The sequence below is a fragment of the Microtus oregoni genome, unplaced genomic scaffold, assembly GCF_018167655.1.
Source record: "Microtus oregoni isolate MIOR12 unplaced genomic scaffold, Mior012 000074F_ref0000038, whole genome shotgun sequence".
NCBI classification, from domain to species: Eukaryota; Metazoa; Chordata; class Mammalia; order Rodentia; family Cricetidae; genus Microtus; species Microtus oregoni.
In genome coordinates, this window is record NW_024544004.1 from 5,873,436 (window position 1) to 5,892,084 (window position 18,649).

The 18,649-nt window shown below is 39.3% G+C and overlaps 1 pseudogene; it reads left to right on the top strand.

Moving 5' to 3' along the window:
* Positions 1 to 5,990: 5,990 nt before the first annotated feature.
* On the top strand, positions 5,991 to 6,108 carry LOC121441363 (annotated as a pseudogene).
* The last annotated feature ends 12,541 nt before the right edge of the window (positions 6,109 to 18,649 follow it).

Consider the following 18,649-nt stretch of genomic DNA (forward strand, 5'->3'; position numbering starts at 1 on the left):
AAGCACCACAAGACAAACAAGCTACACAAGTTCAATTGACTGTACTTAATGGAGATCCACCACAGACTAATTACCATGTTTCTAGAGCTTTTTTTTCTATCTTTGAAATGATCTCATGTGCATCCACTTTCTAGTCAGTTTCTTAACGTTCTTTTTAAATATCTAACTGACTGGTCTTCTGTCTACCCACAATAATTAGTTCCCTCTTGTGAATTTTCAGTACTGCTAATTGACACTGAAAACTGAGTATAATGCAGTGACCCAGAAAGACTCCCAATGTCAACTTCAGTCTGCCACATGGATGCACAGAAACACATGCAGGAATACCTGCATACATACATGAGAACACATTTATGCTGATTTTTGACTGTTTGCATGCTTTATTTTCTAGAGTATATAAGCTCTTTGTCATATATTAATTCTATTATCTTTAATATTTGAAATTTGAAACTAGAATATTATTTTGAGGATTAAAGAAAAAGGTCTGATTGAGCTCCCAAGGTCCAAATGAGGAGCAGAAGGAGGGAGAACATGAGCAAGGAAGTCAGGACCGCGAGGGGTGTGCCCACCCACTGAGACTGTGGGGCTGATCTAATAGGAGCTCACCAAGGCCAGATAGACTGGGACTGATGGAGCATGTGATCAAACTGAACTCTCTGAATGTGGCTGACAATGAGGGCTGACTGAGAAGCCAAGGACATTGGCACTGGGTTTTGATCCTACTGCATGAACTGACATTGTGGGAGCCTAGTCTGTTTGGATGCTCACCTTCCTAGACCTGGATGGAGGGGAGAGGACCTTGGACTTACCACAGGTTAGGAAACCCTGACTACTCTTAGGACTGGAGAGGGAGGGGGAGGGGAAGAGGTGGGAGTGGGAAGGAAATGGGAGGAGGGGAGGAGGTGGAAATTTTTCAGAAAGAAAGAAAGAAAAAGGTCTGATTATGGATAGAAGTAAAGGCTGTAGTATTTTAAATAAATTTATAATAAATATCTAGAAGTATTACATATAAATTTTCATTCCATTTCAATTCTATAAACTAAGTAAGCTATTAAAAACTATTAGGAGGGCTAGACAGATAGTCAATGAATAAAGGCATTTACTGCAAAGACTTCTGCTTTATTTTTAATCCCCAGGATCCATATGGTAAGAAAACAAACTTTCTCATGCTTCCTTCTGATTCCCATACATGCTTCAACATACATGTGTACCTGTGTAAACACACACAGTAAATACACAAATACAATGTTCTTAAAAGTCTTATTTTACATACAAATCCCAGTTCCCTCTTTCTCTCATTCTCACACTCCTCCCAACTGCAACTCACCCTACCCACAACCACTCCTCAGAGAGGGTAAAGCTTCCCATTGGGTGTCAACAAAATCTTTTACATCACTTGAGACAGAACCAAGGCCTTCCCCCTTGTATCTAATCTGAGCAATGTATCTGTCCACAGGGAATGGGATCTAAAGAGCCAGTTCATATTTGTGCTAAAATTTTAACAAGAGGATTATAGTATAGTACTGAAAGCTTAACATCAGTATCAGAAACCACTCAGCAACATTGTCAACAAGACAAAATGACAACCTACAGAATGGGAAAAGATCTTCACTAACCCCACATCAGACAGAGGGCTGATCACAAAAATATACAAGGAACTCAAGAAATGAATCATCAAAATACCAAATAATCTAATTAAAAAGTGGGGTACAGATCTAAAATGAGAATTCTCAACAGAAATCTCAAATCTCAAAATGCAGTTAAGGAATTGCTCAACATCTTTAGCCATCAGGGAAATGTAAATCAAATCTGAAATAGCATCTCACATGGTTAAGATCATCTCAGAATGGTTAAGATCAAAAACACTGATGACAGCTTATGCTGGAGAGGATGTGGAGTAAGGGGAACATTCCTCCACTGCTGGTGGGTGTAGTGATATTTTGTTTATGTTTTAACAAATAAAGCTTGCCTGAAGATCAGAGTACAGAGTTAAGCCTTTAAAGGCCAGAGAATGGTGGCACATCTTTAATCTCAGCACTCAGGTGACAGAAACAGAGGGTTCTCTGTTAGTTGAAGGCTACTCCGGGTTTCACAAGATTGAACCTGTCTAAAAGAGAAACAGAGCTCACACTAAGATGATCTCAGCGCTTGGGATCACAAGCCATTAATCCCAGCTCTAGAGAGGCGGAGACAGGTGTCATAAGGCAGCATGGAGAGGAATATAAGGCAGAAGGAGACAGAAACTTAGGGCACTCTAAGGATTGGTGGAGACAGTTGCAGCCTGAGGTTTTGTAGAGACAGATGATGGAGTCTGAAGACACAGTTTGAGGACAGGATCACCCCTTCAGTCTGAACATTGGTAGAGGTAAAAGTACTCCAATGTGACTGGCCTCTCTGCTTCTTTAAACTTCAGAATTAACCACAATATCTGACTCTGTTTTTTTATTATTAAAACCAATTAGAATTCATGTTACAGGTAAGAATCCAAACTTGTACAGTTGCTTTAGAAATCAATACAGTGGTTTTCAGAAAATTGAGAATCAATCTATATTAGTACCCAGCAATATCACATTGGGGCATATGCCTAAAGGATGCATGTTCTTACCCCAAGGACATTTGCTCAACTATGTTCATAGCAGCATTATTTGCAATAGCCAGAACCTGGAAACAACCTAGATGCCCCTCAACTGAAGAATGGATAAAGAAAATGTGGAACATTTACACAATAGAGCATTACTCAGCAGTAAAGAACAATGACAACTTGAAATTTGCAGACAAATGGATGGAACTAAAAAAATCATCCTGAGTGACGCATACCCAGAAAGACAAAGATGATATGTACTCACTCATAAGTGGATATTAGACATAATGCAAAAAATAACTATCCTACAGTTCATAACCTCAGAGAAGCTATGTAGCAAGGAGGACACTAAGAGAGATCTGCATGGATCCCCTAGGAAGGGGAAATAGAAAAGATCTCCTGAGTAAATTGGGAGCATGGGAGAGGGGGAAGGGTAAACAGAAAGGGAGGGGTAGGAGAACATGGGAGAACCAGATTGTAAAGTTGGGGGAGGGACAGACAGGGAGAGCAAGGAAAGAGAGATTTTGATAAAAGGATTCATTATGGGATTAGGGAGAAACATGGTGCTTTAGAAATTTCTATGAATCCACAAGGATGACCCCAGCTAAGACTCCAAACAATAGTGAAGAGGGTACCTGAACTGGCCTTCTCTTGATGAGTACTCTAATTGATATCATAGAACCTTCACCCAGTAACTGATGGAAGCAGATGCAGAGATGCGCAGCTAAGCATTGGGCATAGATCTGGAACTCTATACAAAGAGAGGGAGGAGCCATAATATGAGCAAAGAGGTCAATATCATGATGAAGACAGCTGACCAGAGATAGTGGAAGCTCACTGACTCTGGACTGAGAGCTGGGGAATAGGACTGGACTAGGCCTTCTGAATGTTGGTGACAGTTGTATAGCTTGGGAGTTTGTGGTGCCACTGGCAGTGGGACTAGGATGTGTCCCTAGTGCAAGATCTGGAATTCCCTATGGAGAGTTACATTGCTCAGCCTAGATACAAAGGAGAGGGCCTTTGGTCCTGCCTCAACTTGATATTGCCAGACTTTGTTGCCTCCCCATGGGAGGCTTTATCCCCTATGAGGAGTTGATGGGTATGGGGCAGCAGGGGAAGGTGGAGGAAACAGGAGCAGGAGGAGGGGAGGGAGGGGGAACTGGAATTGATATGTAAAATGAAAAACATGTAAAATAAAAAGCAAATTAATAGAAAAGATAAAAAAGAAACCACTCAGCATAGGATTTTTGGAATCAGGACATTCCCCATAATGTATTATTATTAACACATATAATTATATTGTAATACACACACACACACACACACACACACACACACACACACATATAAGTAGAACCATGGAGCAATAATGTAATGAGAAATTCAGTAGAGCCATTGTACCTGGCACAAACTCTGGAGTGATAGCACACCGAGGCATTGAAGTCATCTTTTCTAACTAGTGATTGTTATCAGAGATTTATGGAGTTATTTTTCCCATAGGAGCTTCAGAACCTTTGCATAACTTCAGTCACAAGGCATGCATTCCTGGCAAACCAGAAGTCTTCAAATGACTGAGAATTGCTTGGCAATATGTTCCTTCAGACAACTCTGAGATCAAATCAAAGGTTCTAGTATGCAGAAATTGACTTGCTAAAAGTAATTTTTGTTTAACAATCAATAAAAACACTTATGCAAGGCTGCTTGTGGTTCATTCCTCAGGACTATTCCTTCATTACATCCTTCAGTATCTTTCTTTCTTTGATTCTCCTGCATGACTCAGCTTACCAACACAATTTTTTTAATGAATGACTTATTTTACTTAGGTGATATATTCACATTTCATCCATATTATTAAATGTTTCAGATTTTCTATACTATGGTGAGATAATGGCCTGCTGAAACTATATTCTACATTATTAGTCAAACAGTTGTTATTGGAGATTTAGGTACTTCCATGCTTTTTGTTTAATATAGCTTAGTTTGGGTATTTTTTCCTTACTGGTCTTTTGCTTATATATTGTGGTTTTCATTTGTTTTTTTTATTGATTTTATTGAGCTCTACATTTTTCTCTGCTCTCCTCCCTTCCCCTCCCTTCCTCTTCAGCCCTCTCCCATGGTCCCCATGATCCTTATTTATCAGGAGATCTTGTCTTTTTCTACTTCCCATGTAGATTAGATCTATGTATGTCTCTCTTAGGGTCCTCCTTGTCTAGGTTCTCTGGGATTGTAATTTGTAGGCTGGTATTCTTTGATTTATGTCTAAAAACTACTCATGAGTGAGCACATATGATATTTGTCTTTCTGGGTCTGGGTTACCTCACTCAATATGATGTTTTCTAGCTCCATTCATTTGCCTGCAAATTTCAAGGTGTCATTATTTTTTTCTGCTGTGTATATTCCATTATGTAAATGTACCACATTTTCCTTATCCATTCTTCAGTTGAGAGGCATGTAAGTTGTTTCCAGATCCTGGAAACAAACAATGCTGCTATGAACATAGCTGAGCACATGTCTTTGTGGTACGATTGAGCATCCTTTGTATATATACCCAAAAGTGGCATAACTGGGTCTTGAGGAAGGTTGTTTCCTAATTTTCTGAGAAATTGTCATACTGATATCCAAAGGGGCTGTACCAGCGTGCACTCCCACCAGCAATGCAGGAGTGTTCCCTTTACCCCACAACCTCTCCAGTATAAGTTGTCATCAGTGCTTTTGATCTTGGCCATTCTTACAGGTGTAAAATGGAATCTCAGAGTTTTTTTAATTTGCATTTCTCTGATAGTCCAGGATATTGAGCAGTTCCTTAAGTGTCTTTCAGCAACTTAGATTCCTCTCTTGAGATTTCTGTTTAGGTATCTACTCCATTTTTTATTGGATAGTTTGATTTTTTTGTTTTTATTTTGTTTTGTCTTTGATGACAAATTTCTTCAGTTCTTTGTACATTTTGGAGATCAGACCTCTGTCTGATGTGGTGTTGGTGAAGATCTTTTCCAATTCTGTAGGCTGCCATTTTGTCTTCTTGACCATTTCCTTTGCCTTAAAGAAGCTTTTCAGTTTCAGGAACTCCCATTTATTAATTGTTCCTCTCAGTGTCCCTGCTACTGGCAATATATTTAGGAAGTGGTTTCCTGTGCCAATATGTTCAAGTGCACCTTTCACTTTCTCTTCTATGAGGTTCAATGTAGCTGGCTTTATGTGGAGATCTTTGATTCATCTGGACTTGAGTTTTGTGAATGGTGATAAATATGAATCTATTTTCATTCTTCTACATGTTGATATTCAGATATGTCAGCACCATTTGTTAAGTATGCTTTCTTTTTCCATTTTATATTTTTTGCTTTTTTGTCAAAAATCATCTGTTTGTAGGTGTGTGGATTAATATCTGGGTCTTCAGTTCAGTTCCATTGGTCCTCCTGTCTGGTCTTTTGGCTAAGATCAAGTGTAGTATCTGTTCTTATCAGTCATTTTGGGGTTTTATGTGTTTCATGGGTATACATATATGTCTTGGCATGCATGTGTGATTTTCATGCTTTTATACTCCTTGTTTATTATGATTTATTTGTTTTTTATTTGCCTTTTTATTTTCTAAAAAAAGAAAGAAGACATGGAGTTGAATGGGTTGGCAAAGTGGGGAGGATCTGGAAAAGTATGAGGAAGGGGAAGCTATGATTAGAATTTTTCATGAAAAAATATTACACTTAAACATTAAAAATGTAAAAAATACAGTTCTACTTCACAATAAAATATTACCCTCTTTGATTCCTATTTTATATAGTATACATATCAACAGGCAATAAAATAAGAAACCATTAAAAATGTACAAAAGTTTGAATAGGCATTTCTCTGAAGGCAGTAGATAAATGGATGATAGATGCATGAAAATATATTCAGCATCACCAATAATTAGTAAAAAAAATATAAAGCACAATGCAATGCTAATCTGCAACCATTAGAATATGTATTATAAAGACTAAATTTAAAATAAATTTTCTTATATAAAGACAAAGTTCAGAAAACAAATCCTTATACACTGCTCATAAGAATGTAACATGTTGTAGCTACACTATAAAATAAAAAAAAACAAAAAATTATTAGGAAAAAATAAAAGATACTATGTAGCTCAACATCTTTTTGATAGAAAATATGAAGACAGTTCTTGGCTGAGTCACATGGCAAACAAAATAGAAATGAACTCTTTCCCTCTATAGAGGATTTACTTCCTTTCAACTGCAATTTCTAAATAAATGAGAGTTCTGAAGACTTGCATCTGTAAGGTTTTGGCTCTTTATGGGGTAAACAAATGAGTTCAGTGGAATGAAGATGTATGTGCTGAATATCTAATCAGGGACTGCTAAACCCCTGTCATGGGTGACTTCATTAAAGACGCTAAAGTACTCCTCTTAGAATTCTGATTCATTTTTAATTAACACTGATGTAAAAACTGACCTTCTCTCTCTCCAGCCTTTTTTCTGATTTGACACAAGTGTGGAAATTGAAATGGCCTAATAGAATTCCAGCCCTGGTGAGGAGTGACTGCCACAGAAGGGACCCAGGACAGCATGCTAGGTCCCCCTAACCCAGAGCAACAGGCTCCTGCGTCTATCCTTCAGCTATTGGATCTGAGCTACTAGTGTGAATCTCCTTCAGCTTATTATAGCTCCAGCACTGTTGTTGTACAAAGAGGTGGTCGTAAGAAACATCTACCCAATGACCCTCTACTTCCCTAGCTTTAGTTATGCTTATAGGATCACTCACATTGCATGTTAAATGGCTGGCTCTACAACCAGGAATGCATTTATACCAATCTTGCTGTTTATCGTCTTGGTCATTTTAACCACTCCAACATATTCTGTGACTGTATATTGGAATGGGCAGAAGACTTCTGACACCTTCCAAAGTAGGGAGAAGCTCACTGAGTTGGCAAGGGGAATAGAACTCAGAGGGTAATCCAGGGCCCTGATCCATGTGCATCATCATCTGAAGGTAATGTTGAATACAGGAAGTATCTGTTTGTGGGAAAAGATGAGTTTCTGACCCCTAGTTTTGATGTCCTGAAGAAATGGATCACATGAGGTGGCCTATACCAGTGTTGCAAGGGAGAGGCAAACACTTTGTTTGGCCCAGCCACCCAGCTAGCTTACACCCGAAATAATCACACAGAAACTTTATTCCTTAAAACACTGCTTGGCCTATTAGCTCTAGCTTCTTATTGGCAAATTCTTACATCTTAATTTAACCCATTTTCATTAATCTGTGTATTACCATGTGACTGTGGATTACAGGCAAGATTCTAACCAGCATCCATCTCTGGCAAAAGATACATGGTGTCTCTCGCCTTCTTCCCAGCATTCAGTTCTGTCTACTCCACCTACCTAAGTTTTGTCCTATCAACTAGGCCAAGGCAATTTCTTTATTCATTTGACCAATGAAAGCAACACATGAACAGAAGAACCTCCTATACCAATACCAGCATCCCCGACACAGAGGGAAAGTTGTCATGGACTTGCTGGACTGAAGAGCAATGGGAGACTGAGAGAGTGTGGAAATGTGGCAAGGGAGGAACCATTTTCTCTGTTTTACTTGGCATCCAGCTTCCAGTCTAATCATCTGACCCTGGGCTTTTTGCAAACACTGGTGCATACTGCTAGATCTTCTCAGCAGGACGACAGAAAGTAAGTGACACCATCTGTGTCAGAAATTGAACTGAAGGTAATTTCATCAAGGATGAACTAGAAACAGAGGGCAAAGTCCCAATCTAACCTTCAGAAAGAAGTCTATGTCCACCAGTGAACAGAGACACCTGGAGTTTTCACAGAATCTTCCACTGCAGACTAGGTACAAGTCACGTGACTTCAATCTGACCAATCAGAAGTGTCCAGATTGGCTACCTGGTCTGATTGAGTTCTTCCATTTGGACCATCAGAACAAGGTTAATAATTCAAGTGATGAACTCTATCCATCCAGAGTCACATGGAGGAGATTTGCAGGCGTGGTCTGAGGCAGCAGAAGTAGGAGTCATGCAGGAAGTCTAGATGGCAGTATGCCCACTTACCTAGCACAGGAGGAGGTTTCTGCTCCTAATGAAATGCTTCCTCACATGAGGGCAAGCCAGCTCCTTCCCTTGTTTCTTCTACCTATACTCCCTGCTGGAAGTGACAGAAAGCTTGATGAAAATGGGCATCACTTTGGACAGAATGCTGGGACTTTGCTCCTCTCTGCATATACCTTGCCACATCCCTAATCATGAACTCCCCAAACTCCTGACCTGATGATGTGCACACTGAGTATTAGTAACATTGAAGGAGGAGTGCACCTCTCAGCTCCTCTTATCCTGGAGACTAACATGTCATTGCCTGAGCTCCAGAGGAGCTCAGAGGTGCCAAGGGGCAGTATGAGAACGTGCCATGGAGAACAATGAAATGGTTGTTTTTCCCTTTTCCAACTACAGAGGGCCACCGAAATTACCAACAAGATCTGGAGAAATCTACAGGAGGGTCCCAATGTGAGCACCTCCTAGTGGGTAGATATTGTTGAATCTCTGCCCTTCACAGATCCCTTTGCATTTTGTCAGTGCAGAAAGTTAGTTATGCTTCTCTATCCTCACAGATAACCCAGGAAACCTGCCTGAGCAGGCAAAGAAAGTTTCTCAGAAGAGAATAAAATAAAATAAAATAAAATACACATAAAAAATCATCCACCATTATCAAGTAGGCTCATCTCAGAGATGTAGGGATGGCTCAACATATAAAAAAGTAATCCATCCTATAAACAAACTGAAAGAAAAAAACATAATCATCACATGACATGTTGAAAAAGCCTTGACAAAATCTAACACTCCTTTATGATAAAGGTTCTAAAGAGATCAGGGATACAAGGAACATACCTAAATATAATGAAAGCAATAAACAGTATGTCGACAGGCAACATCAAGTTAAATGGAGAGAAGTTCAAAGTGATTCCACTATGGTCAGTAACTACAAGACAAGGTTGTCCATTGTCTCCACATTTTTTCAATGTCGTACTCAAAGTTCTAGCTAGAGTAGTAAGACACCAAAGGGGGATCAAGGGGATACAAATTTGAAAGGAACTTTTGCTGTTTGCAGATGATATGATAGTATACATAAGTGATTCCAAAATTCTATGAGGGACCTCCTATAGCAGATAAACACCTTCAGTAATGTTTCTGGATACAAGATTGTAGTAATAGGGGCGGCGGGGCTGCGTCCCCAGCACCCCAGCCGCCTGCTCAGCTAGCTTATGCCCGAAATAATTACACGGACACTGTATTCTTTTAATCACTGCTTGGCCCATTCTCTTCTAGGCTAATTCTCACATATTACTTTAGCCCATTTCTAATCATCTGTGTATGGCACCCCAAGGTGCACTTACCAGGAAGATTCTAGCCTATGTCCATCCTGGGTCGGACCTTCATCGTGTGTGTCTGCCAGGGAGCAGGGCATGGTGTCTCTGCTGAGGCGTCTGCTCCGGAGAGCAGAGCTGTGGAGTCTCTGACCTCACTTCCTCTTCCTCCCAGCGTTCTGTTCTGTTTACTCCTCCCACCTATTCTCTAACCAATAAAATGGGCCAGGGCAGTGCCTTTATTAGCCAATGACCTTCCTCCATCACAAGATTAACTAAAAAAATCAATAACCTTCCTATAAACAAATGATAAATGGTCTAGGAAAGAAATCAGACAAACAACACCCTTTTTAATAGCCACAAATGATATAAAATATCTTGAGGTAACTCTAACCAAACAGGTGAAAGATCTGTGTAGTGATGAGGCAGGCAGGCCTTCTTTTCATCCCACCTGGCTCCCACATGGTTAGCTTTACACCTGAAATAACAACACACAAATTGTATTCATTTAAACACTGCCTGGCCCATTAGTTTCAGCCTCTTATTGGCTAACTCTCATATCTTACTTTAACCCATATTTAGTAATCTGTGTAGCACCATGAGGTGGTGGCTTACTGGGAAAGATTCTAGCCTACATCTGTCTCAAGTCGAAGAATCATGGTGTCTGACTCACTGCCTTCTTCCTCCCAGCATTCTGTTAGGTCTACTCCGCCTATCTAAGCTGCTGTCCTATCAAAAAGCCAAGACAGTTTCTTTATTAACCAATGAAATAACACATAGACAGATGACCCTCCTCCATCAGATCTGTATGACAAGAAATTTAAGACTCTGAAGAAAAAATTGATGAACATAAAAGAAAGTCAATCTTACCAAAAGTAATCTACAGATTCAATGCAATGCCCACCAAAATCCCAACACCATTCTCCACAGACCTCAAAAGAACAATATGCAACTTTACAAGGAAAAACAAAAAAAAAACCCACAACAGCTAAAACAATCCTGTACAATAAAGGAACTTCTAGAGGCATCACCATCCCTGATTTCAAGCTCTATTATACAGCTATAGTAGTAAAAGCAGCTTGGTATTGGCATAAAAACAGACACATGGACCAATGGAGTCAAATTGAAGATCCTGACTCTAATCTCCACACCTATGGACACTTGATTTTTGACAAAGATGCCAAAGGGGTACAATGAAAAAAGAAAGTATCTTCAACAAATAGTGTTGGCCTAACTGATGTCAACAAGTAGAAGATTGCAAATAGATCCATTTCTATCATCTGCACAAATCTCAAGTCCACATAGATCAAAGACTTCGATGTAAACTAGTAACACTGTACCTGATAAAAGAAGAAGTGGGAAGTAACCCTGAACACATTGGCACATGAGTCAACTTCCTGAATATAACACAAGTAGCATAGACACTGAGATCAACAATTAATAACTGGGACATCCTGAAACTAAAAAGTTTCTGTAAGGCAAAGGACACTCTCAAGAAAACAAAATAGTAACCTACAGAATGGGAAAAGATATTCACCAACCCCACATCTGACAGAAGGCTAATCTCTAAAATATATAAAGAAATAAAAAAAAAACTAGACATCAAAATACCAAATAATCCATTTTAAAGATGTGGTACAGAATTATCAGTAGAAGAATCTCAAATGGCTGAGATACACTTGAAGAATTGTTCTATGTCTTTAACTACAGGAAAATGCAAATCAAAAAGACTCAAATACAATCTTACACCTGTCAGAATGACTAAGATCAAAAACACCAATGGTAGGTTATTTTTGGAGAGGATGTGGAGTAAAAGGAGCACTCCTTTATTGCTGGTGGGAATGCAAACTTGTACATCCACTTTGGGAATCATTATGGCAGTTTCTTAGAAAATTAGGAATCAATCTACCTCAAGACTCAGAGATAACAGTCTCTGTCATATACCCCAAGGATTCTCAACCATACCACAAGTATACTTGCTCAACTATGTTCATTTCAGCATTATTTGTAATAGCCGGAACCTGGAAACAACCTAGATGCCTCTCAACTAAAGAATGGATGAAGAAAATGTGATACACTTACACAATGGATTATTACTCAGTGGTAAAAAGCAATGGCATCATGAAATTTGCAGGCAAATGGATGGAACTAGAAAAATCATCCTGAGTGAGGTAACTTAGACCCAGAAAGATAAACATGATATGTACTCACTCATAAGTGGATATTAGATGTAAAGCAAAGGACAACCAGGCTACAATCCATAGACCCAGAGAAGCTAGGTAACAAAGAGGACCCTAAGAGGGACTCATGGATCACCATGAGATGGAGAAATAGATGAGATCTCCTGGATAACTGTGGGTGGGTGAAGGGATGGAGGGGAAGGGATGGAAAATGGGAACATGAGGAATAAGTTTAGTTGAGATGGGGGCTGGATGAGTGGGAGAGTAATGAAAGAGATATCTTGATAGATGGGGCCACTTTGGGGTTAGAGAGAAACATGGTGCCAGAGAAACTTCCAGGAATCTACAGGGATGACCCAAGCTAATATTACTAGAAATAGTAGAGAGGGTGCTTGAACTGGGTTTCTCCTGTCTGTAATCAGATTGTCAACAGTGAGCCTTCATCCAGCAACTGATGAGATCCACAGCCAAGCACTGGGCTGAGCTCTGGATGTACATTTGCTGAGAGGGAGGAGGGATTTTATGAGCAAGGGGAGGTCAAGATCATTATGGAGAAACCCACAGAGACAGCTGCTCTGAGATAATGGATGCTCACAGACTGCGGACCAACAGCTAGGGACCCTGCATAGGACAAACCTAGCCCTCATTATGTGGATGACAATTATATAGCTTAGTCTGTGTGGTGAGCCCCTAGCAGTGTTATTAGGGCCAGTCCCTGCACCCTGAGCTGACATTTTGGAAACTATTCCCCACACAGGCATACCTTACCCAGCCTTGATGCAGGGGGAAGAGCTTGGACTGGCCTTAAAGTGATGTAATATGCTTTGTTGACTCCCATGGAAGGCCTGCCCCTTTTTGAATGAAGGAGGATTTGATAGCAAGAATAGATGGGAGGTGGAGGGAGGGAACTGGAAGAGAGGAAGGAAACAATGGTTGTTACATAAAATAATTGAAAAATAAAACTAACTGTAAACTGAAAAAAAAAACACTAAACACAAACTTATTATTTGATTCAGCAATTATACTACTGTGTTTGCCTCAAAAACTTAAAAGAAAATTTCTTGATATGGAGTTGCATTTCTGTTATTCAAAGTTCTGTCAGTATGTGCAATGAAATGGGTTACCGGTAATCCTGGGCTACAGAGTAAGATCCTGTCTCAAACAGAAAATAAACAATAAAAAATAAAGGTGATAGTGATAAAGGACTAAGCACACCATGAAATCTAAATAAGAATAATCTTCCCAGTTGTCTGTCATGAATCATGCTCTCAGTGGTAAAGAAAAGCAGATATTTCACCATAAATTCATACTAACACCTACTTTAACACACATTTGGGGCTAGCATGTTTTATGATCTATAAAGAAGTAGTTGATATTAATAGTGGTCATAGTTTGGTCTCAGTGACAGGAAGATACAAAATCCTCCAGCCGATGCATGCCCCTGACTAGTCTCGCCAATGAAGTTTACTGAAGATATATTATATTTCACAATTTTAAAAAAAATCATACAGTAACAAATTCTTGTTTGCTGTGTGATACACAAAACCAAAATATAGGATAGTATTTTTTTTAAAAAAAACTTACAATCCATAGTTTAAATTGAGTTCATCTGATTTTGACCATTTTCTGGCATCTTTGGCTGTGCTCAGCTGAGATCAATCATGGGAGTACAGTCAGTTTCTGGATTATGTAGAGATTTGTTTATCTATAATGATTCAAATGGGATTATATGCCTTTGAAGACATTCTCCTTCAGATGATTTCAGGTATTAGTAACAAGGATCCTAGAAAACAAGCGCAATAGTGCAAGGCCTCCTAAGGTCCAGCTTCAGAACTTAAATAAGTATTACTTCCACTGCAATTTAATGAATGAAAAATGTCACAAGCCTAGTGCAGATGTAAGTGATAGAGATGTATACTTCACCTCTTGACTAAAGTGTGGATACAGACAAGGTAAAAGCTACATGGGTACTTTTACAATCTAATAGACTGAATAAGAACAAACAAGTTTCTAAAAGGCAATCGAAGGCTCTGGCAATAGCCTATGTTGTTTTGGAAGTGTCTTGAATTCCCCTGAACAACAAATTAAGAGGTTTCTCAAGTCTGGCACTTGGGGTTTTGTAAGACCATCTATGACATATTGGGGAAAACATTGTCACCCTAAGTGTCATAACTTCATTTAAATTATTTGTCTAGGTATACATACACACATTATAAGTAAACATAAATTAATATGATCCTTGTGGATGTTTAAATAATCCTATGTGTTCCTTATACCTTTTTCCTTCCAGTCCCTCAGTGTTTCCCTCCCTCCTCAGGTAAGGCTCACCCTCCCCTATTTTTTTTTCTCATTTTCCCTTTCATAGCACCTGTGTCTTACTGTCCTCTCTCTGCAACTCCTTTTCATTGCCTTGTAGTCATTTCTTACTTTCCTGTTACTGTGTTACTCCAGGTTATATACTCACATCTAAAGAAATAGAACTAGGAGCCACAGTATATATCTGACATAGATTTAATATCTAGAATATACAAAAATTCCATTAAAATGAATCAAAAGGATGTTAAGCAATTCGTTAAGTGTCTTTTGGCAATTTATAATTCACCCCATTTTTTTTATTTGATTATTTGATAATTTTATGTCTAGTTTCTTGAGTTCTTTATATATTTTGGAAATCAGTCCTCTGTCTGATGTGGTGTTAGTGAAGATATTTTCCCATTCTGTAGGCTGTCGTTTTGTCTTGTTGACTGTGTCCTTTACCTTATAGAAGCTTTTCAGTTTCAGGAGGTCCCATTTATGGGTTGTTGCTCTCAGTGTCTATGATACTGGTGGTGCATTTGGGAGTTGTCTCCTGTGTACATGCATTCCAGATTATTTCCCACATTCTCTTCAATGAGGTTCAGTGTGGCTGGATTTATGTTAAGATCTTTGATTCATTTGCACTTAAGCTTTATGCATGGGGATAAATATGGATCTATTTGCATTCTTATGCATGTTTACATCCAGTTATGCCAGCACCATTTGTTGAAGATGTTTTTTTTCCATTGTATAGTTTTATATTCTTTGTCAAAACTCAGGTGTTCATAGGTGTGTGGATTAATATTAGGGCCTTCAATTTGATTCCATTGCTACACCTGTCTGTTTTTATGACAGTACCGTGCTGTTTTCATTACTGTAGCTCTGTAACAGAGTTTGATGTTAGGGATGGTGATGCTTCTGGGTGTTCCTCTATTGTAGAGGATTGTCTTGACTATTCGGGGTTTTTGTTTTTCCATATGAAGCTGAGTATTTTTTTTTTTGATGTCTATAAAGAATTGTCCTGGGATTTTGATGGAGATTGCATTGAATCTGTAGATTGCTTTTTGGTAGGATTGCTTTTTTTACTATGTTGATCCTACCTGTTTCAGAGCATGGGAGAGCTTTCCATTTTCTGATATCTTCTGCAATTTGTTTCTTCAAATACTTAAAGTTTGTTCAACCTCCTTAGCCATCAGGGAAATGCAAATAAAAATGACTCTGATATACCATCTACACTAGTTAGAATGCCTAAGATAAAAAACATCAATGATAGTTTATGCTGGTGAAGATACACAGTAAGGGGGACACTCCTCCATTGTAGGTGGGAGTGCAAACTTGTATAGCCTCTTTGGAATTAAGTGTGGCAGTTTCCCAGAAAATTGGGAATCAACCGACCTCATGACCCAGCAATACCACTTCTGGGCATATACCCAAAGGATGCTCACTCACACACCCAACGACATTTGCTCCACTGTGTTCATAGCAGCATTATTTGTAATAGACCAAACCTGAAAACAACCTAAGTGCTCCTCAAATGAAGAATAAATTTAAAAAATGTGTTAATTTACACATTGGAGTACTAATCACCAGTAAAAAAAAATGGCATCTTGAAATTTGCATGCAAATGGATGTAACTAGAAAAAAAATCATCCAGAGTGAGGTAACACAGACCGAGATAGATAAACAAGGTATGTACTCACTCATATGTGGATATTAGACCTAAAGCAAAGGATAACCAGCCTATAGTCCACAATCCCAGAGAAGCTATGTAACACAAAGAACCCTAAGAGTGGCATACATGGATTTCCCTGGGAAAGGGAAGCAGACAAGATCTCCTGAGAAAACTGGGATGGAGAAGAAGGGAGGGTATAAAGGGAGGGGAAGGTGGAGAAGAGACAGGAGGAAGAAGACATGAGGAAAGAGGATGCTGAAGAAGGGAGAAGGATAAAGAGGGAGAGAAAGAGATATCTTGACTGAGGGAGCCATTAAAGGGCTAGCAAGAAATGTAAACACTGAGGAAATTCCAAGGAATCCACAAGGATGAGTCCAGCTAAAACCCTAAGCAACAGAGGAGAAAACACCTGGACAGGCCTTTTCCTGTAATCAGATCAATGACTAACTTGATTGTCATCATAGAACCTTCAACCAGCAACTGAAGGAAGCAGATATACAGCAAAGCACTGGGCCGAGCTACCTGAGACCAGTCCAAGAGAGGGAGGAGGGATATGAGCAAAGGGGTCAAGACAATGATGGCAATACCCACAGAAACAGCTGATTTGAGCTCACTAAGTCTCGACTGATTGCAGGGGAACCTGCATAGAACCAAAATAGGCAGAATGTGGGAAACAGTTGTGAGGCTTGGGCAGTCTGTGGGGCCACTGGCAGTGGATTTATCCCTAGTGCTTAAACTGGCATCTAGGAGCACATTCTCTTTGGAATACCTTGCTCAGCCTAGATATGGACCAGGGGTGGGGGGAGGCTTGATCTTTCCTGGAAGAGAAATGTTTGAATTTGTGGACTCACCATAGGAAGCCTTACTATTTCAGAGGAGTGGATGGGGGATGGGGTAGAAGAAAGGGTAGACTGGGAAGAGGGGAGGGAGTGGGGATGAGAAAGCTATGTAAAATAAAAAAGAGATTATATTAAAATAGTCTTAATAAAAAGGGGGGAAAGAGAAAAAAATCAAAAAAAGAACAAATAATTGTTTTGAAAAACTGGCCTGAGACCTGAACAGAGAATTCTCAAAAGACAAGGGGGAAAGTGGCTAAAAAAAATATCGGAAAAAAAGATGTCATCCATCATCCCTAGTAAAATGGGAATACAAATCAACACAACTTTGCTATTTCATCTTATCCCAGTGAGAATGCCACAGATAACAGGAAAATGAACAACAAATGTTTCAGGGGATCTGGAGAAAAGGGGGCCCCCATTCACTATTGCTGGGATTGTAACAATGAATGGGAGCCTGCTTGTTATGGTTTTCTGTCCAGCCGAGTACCCCACAACTGTTTAGCCCCAAAGAAAATTACACATATGTCTCCATAAATTATAAGCTGGTTAGCCCACTAGCTCTAGCCTCTCACTGGATAATTCTCACATTTTGATTAACTCGTTTTTCTGATCTATGTTAGCCATGTGGCTCAGTACCTTTTTTCAGTGGGGCAGATCACATCCTGCTGCTTCAGAGATCTGGGCAGGAGTGGGAGGAATCAGCTTCCTCCTTCCCAGAATTCTCCCATTCTCCTTGCATCATTTCTACTTCCTGTTTGGTTTTCCTGCCTATACTTCCTGCCTGGCCAATCAGCATTTATTTAAAACATGATTGACAGAATACAGACAATTCTCCTGTACCACTTCCCCCCCTCTTTTTTAGAAAAAAAAAGGAAAATATCCATAGTCCATTTTTTGGGAATGTGGGTGCAGTGTTCCAGACTACTTCCAGCTGGTTGGGGATGCTGATAATCTTATGGGGAACTAAAGAAAATTTAGAGTTATCGTCAAATCCTGACTGAAGTATCCTGTGAGTCTTGATCATCTCAGGCTGCAGTCTTGAACCTGTTCTGGATGAAGAACTCAGACATCTGGGTCATCTATTCCTGCCGGAGATTTCTCAGGTGGTCTTCCTTGATCAAAGCTGATTTTTCTTAACTTTGAATAAATCCACAGCCTCTCATTTTCTGTGGGAACAAAAGCAAAATCTCTTCTCCAAAGTAACATATCTTTTGACTTCAATTTTGAAGCCAAGGTATTTTGGAAATACCTATCTTGGATTAATTCAGCCGCATTTATAAGCAAATATCTTTTAGCAGCTGTTGCTCCTTCCTCAGCATTCAAACAATTTAAAGAGAGCATAATAGTATACAGTATCAAGATTCTCTGTGTATTTTTCATCTTTATGTGGCTTTATTTTAACCTCTATTTCTTTTATTTTTACTTTTAACTTTTGGCTCTTTGAGATAGGTTCATTGTATATCTTTGTCCTGGAATAACTCTGTAGACCAGGCTGTCCTTGAACTCACAGAGATCCATCTGTCTCTGTCTCCCAGGCAAATCCTACCAGTGTGCACCACCACAACGTGCTACTCTCTTTCTTTCTTTTTTTTTTACTCAGAGAACCTTAATCTTTAGCCTGTATATATTTTTAACACACCATAAACCATTTAGAGGTTTTCTTCCTCTTTGAATCTCTCTTTACTGTATATCTCTCTTTTTCTGACCACATGGGTCTTTAATT